General features: G+C 42.7%; 1 long non-coding RNA gene across 1 annotated transcript; it reads left to right on the top strand.

The window, feature by feature from the left end:
* The first annotated feature begins 460 nt into the window (after window positions 1-460).
* On the top strand, window positions 461-11,144 carry LOC145717348 (uncharacterized). The gene is made up of 3 exons (XR_014140499.1): window positions 461-1,144; window positions 1,253-1,461; window positions 10,929-11,144. It is a non-coding gene; the product is annotated as an uncharacterized LOC145717348 (long non-coding RNA).
* Window positions 11,145-14,088: the final 2,944 nt, after the last annotated feature.

Raw genomic sequence — 14,088 nt, 5'->3', positions numbered from 1 at the left:
CAGAGCACCATGGAACCAGGGTTCCTTAGGCCATGTCTGTCGCTTGTTGGGTACCCTACCCCCAACAAGCTGCTTCACCTCTCTGGGCCTGTTTCCTCCACAGTAAAATGGGACAATAATAACACCCACCTGATTGGGTTGTTAGACTATACAATGAGTCAACAGTTAAGCCTCTGCCTATGCTTGGATCATAGTGAGTGTTATCTAAGTGTTGAATAAATTAAAATTAAGTATTACATTTCAGAAATGGAATGCCTAGTCATACGAAGACCTTAACTGCTTTGTATTTAAGACATAAAACAAATAAGCAGAAGAATCGCCTTCTTTCTTGGGAAAATTATAATCAAAACTGCCAGGTTGTTAGAATGTCAGGTTGAATAAATTTTATTATTATTATTTTTTTAAAGATTTATTTATTTATTTTGAGAGAGAGGGAGAGAGAGTGGGCGAGTGAGTGGGGGCAGGGGCAGAGGGAGAGAATCTTCAAGCAGACTCCCCACTGAGCGCAGAGCCCCATGTGGGGCTCGGTATTGCCACCCTGAGATCATGACCTGAGCGGAAACCAAGAGGAGGATGCTTAACCGACTGAGCCACCCAGGCACCCCAAGTTGAATAAATTTTATAAGCCATTTGGTTTCCTCATAGAGCAGCCTGGAGTAAGGACAAAGGTGGGGATGGGGAGCACTACTTGAGATATCCCTGATTCACTGCCCTCGTCTTCAACAGAGGGAAGAGGGGTCAGTTAACACACTGGGGATGGGTGGGGCTACAAATTTAGCAGACAGCAACCCCCCCAGTACATCACAATCCTTTCATCTGTGTGAAGCCTCCATGTCACAGGAAGTAGAACTGTTTCGATTTAGCACTGAACTGCCTGAGTTCTGGTAAAAGAAAATAGATCAGCTCTGGTCTCAGGTGCTGTGAAAAATAAGATGAATTTCAGGCACAAGAGAAGAATGGAAGGAAAGAAATTTAAAAAAAGAGAAAGAAGAACAGGAAGGAAGAAAGGAAGGAAAGAAGGAAAGAGAAAAAGAAAGAAAAGGAGAAAAAAACCTCTACATGCAAATCACTAGGGAAAGGAAAAGTTATTTTTTGACTAGCGAGGTGCATCAGAGTCTATTAGAAAACCTGCCATTCAGAAGGGGTATTTCTCTCTTTAAATATTATTTTCCAGGAAGCAGATGCAAAGGGGAATAACTACTGGCCACACTTGGCTTTTTGGGGTTGAGATATTTCTTCTTTTTATTTTCAGTTGATGTAAAGAGATGGCTCTGATAAGGAGGCAGAAGGAAAAACTGGAGACAGTTCAGTGTGGACCTTGTTTCTGATAAGCAGGAGTTAAGTGTAAATGATGGTTTATCTTCTTGCACAACTTTGAGGCCACAGAACCATAAACTGTGAAAGTTCCCCGAAATGGAACCTGCACTCTCTAACCAGCAAGCAAACTATAAGCTATACCAGGTAAGGAAAAGATGGAACTCTTGGGGCCAACTTGATGCTCTTTTTTTTTTTTTTTCTTGCATAGTTTTATTTTTGGCTCAGTTTACAAATAAGCCAGATGGAAGCATTATGCATTTTTTTTAAATCTAGAGATTCTGCAAAAGCGTTACCAGATAAAATATAGGATGCCCAGTTACATTTGGATTTCTGATAAACAACAAAGAAGTTTTTAGTGTATGTCCAAATGTTACATGAGGCGTACTAAAAAATTATCCATTATCGGTCTGCCATTTAAATTTAACTGAGTGCCCTGTTGCTAAATTTGGCAACCTTTTTCTGGAAAAGTGAAGTGGGATACTAATTATTCAGTCCTTTGGAGAGCACTTGCTCAGTTTAAAATTTTTTTTTTTTTTTTTAATTTGGGTATGGCTGACACACAACGTCACCTTAGTTTCAGGTATATAGCATAGTGAATCAAAAATTCCGTCCATTGTGCTTCACTCACCCCAAGTGTGGTTCCCACCACTTGTCACCATACAACACTATTTATAATATCACGGACTGTATTCCTTATCCTGTGCCTTTTATTCCCATGATTTACTCATTCCATAACTGGAAGCCCGTACCTCCCGCTCCCCTTCAATCATTTTGCCCATCCCCCACTCCCTCTTCTCGGGCTGTTTTAATTTACTGTGCTCCCCCCCTCTTCCATTAAGCCTGTTTTTGTGATGTGATCACGCTGCAATAACTTCTTTTAGCTCACTATTCTTGCCTGGGCAGCACATCTGTTTAATGACACTGTTTCTCAAACATCGATGTAGCTACAAATCACTCAGGCATCTTGTTAAAATCCAAATTCTGTTTCAGCAGGTCGGGGGTGGGGCCCGAGACTGTGCATTTTAACAACTCCCATATGGGTGCTGCTGATCTTTGGACCACACTTGGAGGAAAGTGTTTAGAACTGAGTTCCAATTTCAACTAAACAGAAGTAAAACTATCATTAAGACTTTTTTAACACTTACTTCTTCCATTTTTGCAGATTCTTTATGTTATTTTTTTAAGCCAGAGAATGCTAAATGTTATGCATTTTGTTAATGGAAGAAAAATGTATTAGGTTGTGAGAAAGTTCTGGAGAAGCACATGTTCCAGGAATTGGTCATTAGACTGTCCATCCGTTCATATTTCTGGAAGAACCAGAAGCGTCATTAGAAAAATCACATGATTGTATTTGGTTAACAGGCCATCCTGGGAGCCAAGTCCCCAAATGTGGCTGTTACTAAGTATGAAAACCTGCTTGAAAGTGATGTTTTTTTATAACACTGAACTCCGTGAGGGAAGAGCATGTTGAAATGATTTCGACATCTGCATTTAAAGGCTCAAAAGTCCTTTTAAAATGAAAATACCAGATCAACAGCTGAAGATTTGGGTTGCCAGGTATTTTGAGCCTTAGAATGGCAAAACCCAAATTAAGGAGAGGCGGAGCTTGTCAATCAGGAGAGCACTTATGACTCTCACCAGCACTCACACCTCATTCCCATCCCTTGCCCGACAAGCCACGGGCTCTGTGCCCTCACTAGATGCAAGCAAGTCGGATTAAATCATCTCCATGCTGGAAGCTCCGTGTCTGCTCCTGACCCCACAACCACTGTGCAGGGAGTCAGGCAGCAAAAGATGTGTTGACAGGCTGTGTGTCTGATGGGGCTTCTGTGTCAGACACAGGGCAGACTGGGAGGGGGAGGAAGCCGGCGGGGAGGGGCAAGGGGGCGGGAAAAACTGCTAGATAACTTCTTGGACAAAGCTTAACTGTTGAAGCTTTTGCTGTCAGGGAATTTGAAGAGATGGAGTCCACTACAGGATGAGTTGAAAATGGGTTTCCTTTGAGAGAGGTGAATGCCATCTCGTTAGAGATCCTATATTTAGACTCGTTTCCATGGTTGGATTGGCTCTTTTTGGAATCTTCCAAGACCTGGCTAAGAATGAAGGTCTTCTCTTGTGTTCTTTTGAACGCACAGAAGCCCATGGAGAAGATGAAATATGCAAAAGAGGCAGTTAAAGAATCATCTCCAGAGCTAGAGAATAGTATTGCATCAATGCTCATTTACTGGTTTTGATAACTGTACTGAGCTTGTGTAAGAGAATATCCTTCTCCTTAGGAAAGACACACTGAAGTGTTTAGTCAAAGGCCATCTTGTCGGCAGTGTATCTCAAATGATTCATAAGATAGAAAATGACAAAGCAAAAATGATAAAATGTAGATAGTTGGAAAATCTGGTGAATGTACAAAGGAGTTTTGTAATTTGTTCTGTAAGTTTCAAATAATTTCAAAATGAAAAGTTTTAATAAGAAATTTTTAATTTTTTAAAAATTTTTAATAAGAAAAGGAATGATCTCCTGAGGATGGTGTTTTCTCCCCACCCCAGTCCCTGGTACTGTATCCTCCCTTGAATCATGGGGCATGAATGCTTCCCATCTTCATAGTTAACACTAAGTCTGGCTGTCCAGTAAGAACGTCCCTAAGGCTTTATGTCACCTTTCCTTTGTTGGCTGGTAAGACCCACGGGATAGGGACTAGTTTTTGGAATCACAGAACTGAGCACAAAGAAAGCAATCAATAAACATTCTTTTTTTTTTTTTAATTTATTATTTTTTTGGTGATGTTCAACCAACCTTTCTTTTAGTTGTGATCTGCTTATGGAAAGGGAAAATCTCTAGGCAGCATATGCTCAATAGCAACTAAATTCATGTGTGAGTGGGCGCAGCCAGGCCAGCAGCCTCCATGTCAGAGCACAGTGAAGTCACGTGTCTCTTTGTGGAGGAGGCTCACTGCTACAACCTATCCAATCTCCCTGCACCCAGAACACAGCCGTGGTTTGCACAAAGCCTAGTTCTGAATCACAGAGAGGGTGAGTGACTTGTTGATATGCAACATAAGGGGGCAGTAGAGGAGTAAGCACTCATTTTTACCAGTTGGATGCCTTTCCATGATCCTAAGCAAGACACCTTGAATCACCTCCTCCCTCAGGATAAGAAAATTCTCAAAACTCCTTGGTTTCCGTCTACACCTTGAATTTATTTATTTTTTCAAATGCTAAGGAAGAGCTTAAAGCTTTAAAATCTATAATATGAATTACCTAAGACAGTCTTTGAAGTGATCTTATTGCCGGAGAATACTTCCCAAGTGCATTCACTCGGATACCCCAAGCAATAAAGAAAGGATTCTTCCTTTCTTGCCAAAACTGAGGTGGTCCAAATCAATCATCTTTGGAAATTTTTAACCTCAAAGATCTCGAAGATCTTACACTGGATATATAAACTCCAATATCAATGGCTGTCCTTTCTTTGCGGTAGAAAAATTTCATTCGGTTTAGATTTGATTTTTTTCTTTTTTTTTACTAGAGAGTCCATTCAGAGAATTCACTTTTTCTTTTTACAACTTCTTTTTTTCCTTAAAGAAGAGTGGTTCATAGCTCTGCTTTAGAGCTAGGTAACTCATTGCCATTCATATCTGTACGAAATTATTATTGGTCATCTTTTTTGAAGATGGTCTGCCTCCACTCCTGGAGATTTACCACAAAGTCTTAGTCTTGTTTTTCACTAAGAAAGAGCAGTTTCTGGCCCAGAGCCCCATCTGTAGTTCCCTATCCCCATTCGGGAGATGGGAGGGCAGGGCTGCCTTTATGGTTCCCTGCCTGCACGTAGCCTCCCTATTAGAAGACAGGATGGACAGGGACGCCTGGGTGGCTCAGTCGGTTAAGTGGCTGCCTTCGGCTCAGGTCATGATCTCAGGGTCCTGGGATCGAGTCCCACATCGGGCTCCTTGCTCAGTAGGGAGCCTGCTTCTCTCTCTCCCTCTCTCTTTCCCTCTGCTTGTGCTCTCTCTGTCAAATAAATAAAATCTTAAAAAAAAAAAAAAAAAAAAAGAAGACAGGATGGACAGAGGGAGGGGAGGGCAGAAGGGGGGCAGGAGGACCAGGGAGCACTAAATAGCTCTCTAAGTGAGAACAATTAGTGATGTAAGTGTATTCTTGAAAATGAACTGCTTTGGGGCAAGATTACTTACAAGCACCATCATCCCAGCTAAAATCTCTATAAAGACTTCGATAGTTCTGAGAAGTCATCTTCAGAGACAATACTTATTGGAATTCATAGATAGTGTTTCCTTTTGTACTCTCTGAAATTAGCTAATGTTCTGGTCACTCCAGAGCCTTTAAAAATGGTCCCAGTCCCGAGGGCTTTATAGAGGGGAAGTCTGGTGGTGCTCGAGCTGCAATTGTGTGCTTACTCGGGATTATTTATTTTCAGTTGGCAGCCATCAGATTCAGAATCTTTTCTTTTTTTTCCCCCTAAACCGAACATAACAATAGCTTTTCCTTCATTTTCAGCAAATAGCAATGCTTTCAATAGAACAGAAGTATTTGCACTTACAAGGCGATGTTTTAGTGCTGATTTTAAAATATGCAATTCAACTTTGGAAAAGAGCATTTTTTTTCCCCATCTGATTTATTTAACTTACAAAATTTCATATTAATGAGGCTGGGGGGTTAGAAAGATGGCTGGTACTTTCTAGTCGCATACTGATAGAGCAGTCATGGGAGTATTGTTGATATTCCTTGTACTTCTTTACAGAGAGGAAATAGATCTTCTAGCCCAAGGAAAAAGAAATTGAGATGGACAGGTTCCTGGGTTTTGAGAAAAAATAATTTTTTGCTGACATACTGACACTTGCAGCTTTTATGTAGTTTTGCCCTTTTATTTTTATTTTATTTGAATTGGGACGCCTGGGCGGCTTGGTTGGTTAAGCATCTGCCCACCTCCCTTCTGGTGACCATCAGTTCTCTACAGTTAAAAGTCTGTTTCTTAGCTTGTCTCTCTCTCTCTCTCTTTTTTTCCTTTGCTGCTTTGTTTTGTTTCTTTCCTTTGTTTTGTTTCTTAATCAAAGCATTTCTAAAGTGCTTTTTTAAACCCTTCCAAGTCATTAATATTATATTTTTGAATATTACTATATTAATTTCATTTTTAATTATTATAGAATTCATATTTAATTCATTCTTCAATACTTTATTATAAATTGACTGGCAGATGAAAAGGGCATGTGGATACCTGCTTACAGTATTGCATTTTCCAAAATAAGTCTTGGCTCCATGTAGACAAAACTCTGCCAGTTCTTAAACCCATCACTATGGGCATCCCTGAGGCATGGAATACTCTCCAGGTTGCTGTCAGGGGCCCACACGAGAGCCAAGGGGAGTGGGGTCAATCTCAGCCAATGCGCTTGGTCTGAGAGTGGGCAAAAGGTGGTTTCCAAAGGAAGCTATGTGCATTATAACAGCAACAGGGTAATGAATGCCGCTATGGATTGAAATTTGGTCTCCGTCTAAAATTCATATGTGGAGGCCCTAATCCCCAGTGTGATGGCATTAGGAGGAGACCCTTTGGGAGGTGATTAGGTCATGAGGATGGAATGAGCTAGTAACCTTATAAGAAGAGACACAAGGGAGATAATCTCTCTCCCCACCATGTGAGGACACAGCAAAAACGTAGCCCTCTGCAAAGCAGGAAGAGGGAATCTGTTGGCACCTTGATGGACTTCACAGCCTTCAGAACTGTGAGAAAGAAATGTTGCCTAAGCCCCCCAGCCTAATGCTTATAAGGCAGCCTGAGCAGATGGAGTCAGGTGCTGGGTAGGCAAAGCCAACAGAGGCCCACTTGGTCAGGAAAAGTTTTGTCACCATTGACCTAATATTTGCTGACCACCAAATAAATGCACATGTTTTAAAAATATATTTGGGCATTTCTCATGAGTGCACTTTGGAGTATCGATGACATTTTCCCTTTACTGAACTAGAAACCCAAAGGCGAAAGGACTTGTTTGAGCCAAACTGAATCTCCAGCCAAAACAAGACAGGTTTTGTGAGGTCACTTTGGGTTCTCTGTCTCCAGGAATCGCACGCTTCCTTGGAGTTCTGAGTCTTGAGAAATTCCACACCTCACCTTATTCAGCCATTATTGCTTCTTGTCTGAGATCTCGCCCTGCTTACCAAAAAAGGTCCTTTAGAAAGGAAACCGTGTATTGAGTTTCTTTATTCTCCATTACACACGGCTTGGCATGCAAAAGACACCAAGTAAATTCTTAGTTACATAATTTTTGGAAATTGAAAAAACATTCTCAAATATGCTAGTGAAAGTTACATTGTAAGAGATGGGATTGTACTATTTTCTCACACATCACAAAGTAGCTCATATGGATGTTCTAAGACCAGCAAGTCTTCCGGTGACTAAATGAAAGGTTTTCCTATTTTTATTTGATACCAGGTATATTAAAGGTCTCATTTCAACAAATACTGTACTGAGCTTTGAGTATAAGTTTTATGAATGACTTTGGAAGTTGGGTAAGGAGACAGGAGCACCTTCCAGAGGAAGATGTTAGCACCCCGCCCAGCTCCCACAGGGACGAGTCGATGCCTGAAGACATGGCTAGTCTCAGCATCTCATCAAGATCCTCCATAATACAGTTTTTGAGTGCCTACCGTATAATGATCTTATAAAGAGGGATAAAGCCATGACTAAGAAGTTTACAATCGAAGTAGAAAAGGGACTAGCAAAGAAGCTCTGATTTTTCCCTAAGTAAGTGAAGAATAAAACATGTGCCCCCAGAGGGAAGACCCAGCTCAACAGAAAAACAAACAAACAAACAAACCAGCTCTTCAAAACCAGGTTATAGCACCCTCCTAAAGGAACAGCAGGGCCCTTTTGCTCTGGCAAAAACCCAAAAACTCAGTCCTCCTCCAGGCAGGAATAGCTCGGTTGACTTCTTGCTACTGTATTATGATCAGGCCCTGCTTAAGGGTCTAGAGACCCTTGATTTTCAAAGAGGCCTTGTTATTGTAGATGCCGGTTGACCGAGGGCACTCACATCAGCCCGGGGGCACACAGGAGGCTGTTCCGGAGTTGGATTGATTTCCTAGCACTGCTGTAATTAAGTCCCACAGACTGGGTAATGAAAGTAACTGCAATCTAATTGTCCCACAGTCTGGAGGCTGGAAGTCCAAGATCAAGGTGTTGGTGGGATTGACTCCTTCCGAGGCTGTGAGGACGAGTCTGTTCCATGCCTCTCCCCTAGGTTCTGATGATTTGCTGTCAGTCTTTGGCATTCCTTTGGTTTGTAGACATGTCATTTCAGTCTCTCGTGTTCTCCCCGTGGGCATGTTTGTGTCTAAATTTTCCCACTTCATAAGGACCTCGGTCATATTAGATTAGGGCCCACCCTCTTCTAGTATGACCCCATCTTAACTGATTGCATCTGCAGTGACCTTATTTCCAAATAAGGGCACACTCTGAGGTCCTGAGGGGTTAGGACCTCAACATTTGCATTTTGGGGAACACAAGTCAACCCATGACAAAGAAAAAAACCCCCACATTTTGCCATTACCATGCCCCCTACCACAGGTGAGATTTCATAGTGCTCTGGTCCTTAGTCCTCTGCTAATCCTGCTCTGCCAGGCATTTCCGAGTTGAGTGGTGATGTTCTCAGATACACCAGTCACCTGCTGCTTGCTCCGTGCTCTCAGGAACGTGCCTGCCACTTGCCCTGGGTATGGCTAAGTCTTTTAGGCACCAGCATCTGTGCCATGGGACCCTCAGTCCGTGACCACGTGGCTCGCTGGTGCCCCTGCAGCAGCAATGGGTCTTGTGGTGTCAAAGTTACTCTGCCTTCTGGAGCCCTCTCCACCCCAGAGGCCTCCGGAAGCACAGAGAAACTCTGTCCCTCTTGGCTCTTACATGTCACATGTTATTAGAGGCTTGCTGGAGTGAGAGAGCCTGTCCACGGATTGTGTCACAGGTGTTAGTGAAAGCAGTGTGCTCTACTCAGACTCGTGCCTCAGGCCCCGAGTCCAGCCAGCCTTGTCTTGTGTTCAACTAGCACATGCTCTTTTCCAGAATGTTCCCAGGCCTTGCATACAAATCACCTTTAGACAGCAGGTCCCGATTGTGCCAGATACCCTCAGACAAGTCTGAGCACTGCAGGCTTCATCACTAAGGTGATGAAACTTGTCCTCATAGCAGCCTCCTTCTGTGTTCACCCTGCACCTTTATGCTCCTCGTTCTGGACAGAATGGACAACTAAGTTGATCTGATCCTCTTCTTCAGAGGAACCAAATACACTGATTAGTGCTATAATCTGCTGGGGAGTGGTGGGTATTTGCCCTTTAGAGGAAGCCAGGGCAGTGAAGAGCAGACGTGAATCTCTAATGGAGGGCTTTTGATGCCATGGCCGTCCTAGTGGGGAGAGTGTGTGTGCTCATGTATGTGTGTGTGTTTGCAAGTGTGTGTGCAAATGCATACATGTGTGTGCACACGTGTGTGTGTCATGTGTACAGAGTATTGTCTTGGGACTTTTCCTCAATTTCTTAGCCTTAGACTGGGCTTCTAGTCTTCTGGACCCATTTAGTGTAGTTGTTTTCCTATATTTTTAGCCAGTGAGCCCTTCCTTCAGATGTGAGTGGACAGCCCGACATGAGCCTGGGCTCAAAGTATCCAGTTTTCAATTCTGGATTCTCCATTAATCAGCTATTTGAGCAAGGCCAGCTTATCTGTACCCCAGTCATTGTGTTTAACTAAAGGCATTATTCTAAAAGCAAGTGGGTTAGTGCATGTAATGTTTTGGACACTAGAGCTTCTGGTTGGAGGGTAGGCGAGGGGTGAGGCCCAGCTCTTCAGATGGGTTCCCTTCCTCCTTCAGAGATGCCCTCGAGTCCCCCTCTAGAAACCCCACAGACTCAACAACGTCTAATCTGGAAGCTAACAAGCAGTGACTAATTCTATAACTGCTTCCAGCCAATAAAAAAAATGTAGCAAGTATTCTCCATAATAATCTATTTTGAAAGGAGGAGCAACGATGGAATGTCCAACTTCAGTTGGGTAATTACATGCATTTTTGTGACTGAGGAAGCTTGAGAAAATTAATGCAAACTCTTTTTTCTTGTTTGATTTCACATCGATCAAAGGATGTCTGAAGAAAATACCAACCTTTCAATTTCTAGCAGGTGGACAGTGGTGTGTGGTAGCCTCTGGTTGTCATGCTTTGGGGGTGGCAGAATTCCCTGGAGGGCTTGTCAAAGCCCAGATGGCTGGACCCTGCCCCCAGAATTCCTGAATCAGTAGGTCTGGGGTGGGGCCTGTAATTCTCACAAGTTCCTGGAGATGAAGATGCTGTTGGCTTAGGGGCCTTCCTCGGAGAACCACGGCTATTTGCACAGCTGCCCTTTCCAAAGAAAGTTTTGTCCAAGTTCCCCCGGAGCCTGGGTGGAGGAGTGGTTGGGTGTTCATGCATGAAACATAGGCATGCCGAGTTTTTACCGATTCAGAGGGACTCTGAGATCTCAGGTAAGAGGTAAAGTCTTTTTTTTTTTTTTTTTAAATAAGCATTTAGATAACACATGTATGCAAGAATCAGGAAATTTCCTTTTTTTTTTTTTTTCCTCTTTTAGGCCAGCCTGTTGACCTTTCCTTGACTGGCATTATTATCTTCTTCACTATCAAGACCAAAAATTCAGTCACCAGGAGGCCAAGCAGCATGAAACACTTGTGCAGAACGATGCGACTCAGAGAGATGCCATTTGAGTAGCTGCTTTCCTTAGATGCTCCTTTGTTCCTTCCAAGATTAAATGTAGAGATATGGATATTGACCTCACACAAGCCTAGGATTTAACCAATTAATGAACACTTCAAATAAAGAAAATAACATCTTTTCTTTCTTTCTTTTCTTTTTTTTTTTTTGAGCATGGCTAAGAGCTATTTGGTGGGGAGGAAAAACACCTCAACAGCAAAACGTTATTTTGCATTATAGAACAGCACTGTTTATCAAGCAAGCCCAGGAGGCAGTTAGAGGGAGGATTGCAAGCTGAGGTGGCATTCCCCTTTGCGAAACTGTCTTTACCTCACTTGACAGACGTTTCAGATAGATGTGAGGAGATGAACATGTGGGCAAGATGAAACCGAGGTAGCATCACTCCTCAACGCATAAAGATGGTTTGATAAAAAAGAAAGGACAAACAGGGAAGGTGACCTGGCACACATCGCATCACAGAGACGCCTGGAAGGATGACAGAGCTCCTGGTGAGGCTAGTTTATTTATTTGGTGAAGCTCAGAGGTTAGGATTACAGCTCAGATTGGATCCCGGCATCATTAGGAGCCGAGGTGGAATAGAAGGGACCCACGGGGCAATCGGTAGAACAGTTGGAGTGGGGAGATGGGCATAGAGATGCTGCAGGGAAGATGTGCTGGACCCCAGTATGAACTGCCCTGTTGTCAGGGCTGCAGGTGAGGTGTTGGGAGCCACCCACCCCCCTCCCGCCCCGTGAGGGCATCTTCCGGATAAAGGAACAAGCAGAGAACGTGAGTGTGAGGGATCGACTCCGCTGAGATGCAACTTCACAAACACAAAGAAGGGGTTACAATGTAAAGAAAAGGTTGCTCATAATCACAGGCAGGCAGGGATATTTCTCTTTTCAGTAGAGATTCCCATGCCCATCTCAGACCTTCTGTATCCGATTTTGGGGCCTGGGTCCCTGGAAGTTGCATTATTTACAAGCATCCCGGGGATTCTGATACAGCCCATTAGAAGGCAAGGTTTGGAAATCAAAGCACGGGAGGAGGATCGGAATGTGTCCTGAAACATCAGAAATGATGTGTTAACATACATGTATTTATCCGTAAGGGTACTCAGCGACTCATGCTGTGCTATTTTATCGTGGCCCTTTATAGATGAACTCAATTTGCACAAGGATCATTTGCAAGCTCCTTGAAAATAATTTCAGTTCGGAAGACAAGTTGTGAAAATAAACATAATACAAAGAGCACACAGACACCCTTTCCTACACACCATTTTGTCCCATTTGCTTTATTACTTGGCTCTCCCCCCACATATACATGCACACACACATGCACACACGTGTGCACGCATTCGTGCACATATACGCATGCTTTTTTTTCTGAACAATTTGAGGGTAAGTTACATACATTTGTGGCCCTTTCCTCCTAAATTCTTCACTGGTGCTATTTCCGAAGAACAGGGATACTGTCTTCCATAATCATCGTTCAGTTATCAACTTGAGTAATTTTAACATTGATAAAGTGTTTTATCTAATCTACCATCTGTGTTCCAGTTTTGTCAGTTGGCCCAATAATGTCCTTTAGATCCCTCTCTTTAGCCTCCCTATTTAATCTGAAATATTTCTGCAGTGCTTTTTTTGGTGTGTTCTAGGACATTAACCCTTTGAAGAATGTGGGTGCCCCACACCCCCATTCCTGTGATAGAATGTTTCTCATTTGGGGCTTCTCTGATGTTTCCTTGTGATTAGGTTCAGATCACGCATTTCATGCTGAAATTTTGCATACAGGATGTTATGTCCTTCTCAAGGTATCATATCTGAGGACCCTCAGTGGCCATCTAGCCCCATTGGTGATGTTAATATGGGTCATTTGGTTAAGGGGTTGTTTGATATTTCTACAGTTTAATTATTTTCTCTCCCTTGCAAGTAACGGTCGGTGAGATGACATTTTAAGACCACACAAATATCTCATTCTTCATCAAAAGTTCTCCCTAGATTTGGCATCCATGGATGATTTTTGCTTGATTGAGTCTTTACTATGATGATTGCCAAATGCTGATTTTCTGTCCCTTATAGCCCCTCTTCATTTACCAGTCATCCTACTGTGAATAGCTCCATCCCTTCTTCCCCACATATTCACCTCCTTATCATCAGCATGTATCATGAATTTCTACTTATCAGCAGCTCACGACTCAACCTCATTATTCTGGTGTTCAAATTGTCCCAGATTTGGCCAGTGGGAACCCCCTGCAGGTGATTGTGTCCTTGCGACATGTCACCGTTATGTTTTGAGCACTTTCTTAACTTTCTAGGTCATCTTGACCCTTTCCTACCCCAGCCTTGGAATTAGCTGTTTCTCTGACGATGCTTGGTTCTTTCTAGGAGATGAATCCAGAGCATGGTATTAGATGTCAAGATCAGAGCACCATGGTGCTGGTTGCTACTGAAGTGTTTGTTTCTGGTCTTTTCAGTGGACCGAGACAGGAAATACATGCATGTACATGAACATGCAAGCAGACAGACAATGCAAATATACCTACATGGCACACAAACTTTAGAAATAATCAGTTCACGCCATTACCCCTGATGCTCATCTATCACCGCAGAGTTGTGTCTTGCCTTCTTCCATTACATATTTGTATGTTTCTTTTTCCACCGTGAAAACCCGGGCTCCCATCGGCATCTGCACATTGACACATTTGCTCAATCCTTTAATTCATCTGAAATACTTCCAGAATTTCAGAATGACACCCCAAGAAACTAACCTCTTAAAAAGCGGTAGGGATTTGTTTGCAATTCTGCTGCAATCCTCCACCTTAGCCAGAACTGAGGTTCTATAACCAGACTCTGTGCTTCTGTATTATTTGGACTTCCTTCCTCCTTCCTTTTATTCCCTCCTTGTTTTCATTACCAATTTCTCACTTTCTTCTCTTTCCCTCTTCATCATGGTGTGGTATTCATTTAAAATTATCTTCATTTTTTTTTTCAGTTTGCTTTTGATTTTAGTTTTTGTTTCCCTCTCCATTGGGACTGATT

This window comes from Leptonychotes weddellii, chromosome 1 (genome assembly GCF_054177405.1).
Source record: "Leptonychotes weddellii isolate Sample4059 chromosome 1, ASM5417740v2, whole genome shotgun sequence".
Classification (NCBI taxonomy): domain Eukaryota; kingdom Metazoa; phylum Chordata; class Mammalia; order Carnivora; family Phocidae; genus Leptonychotes; species Leptonychotes weddellii.
This window is presented reverse-complemented; position numbering and strand designations above follow the sequence as displayed.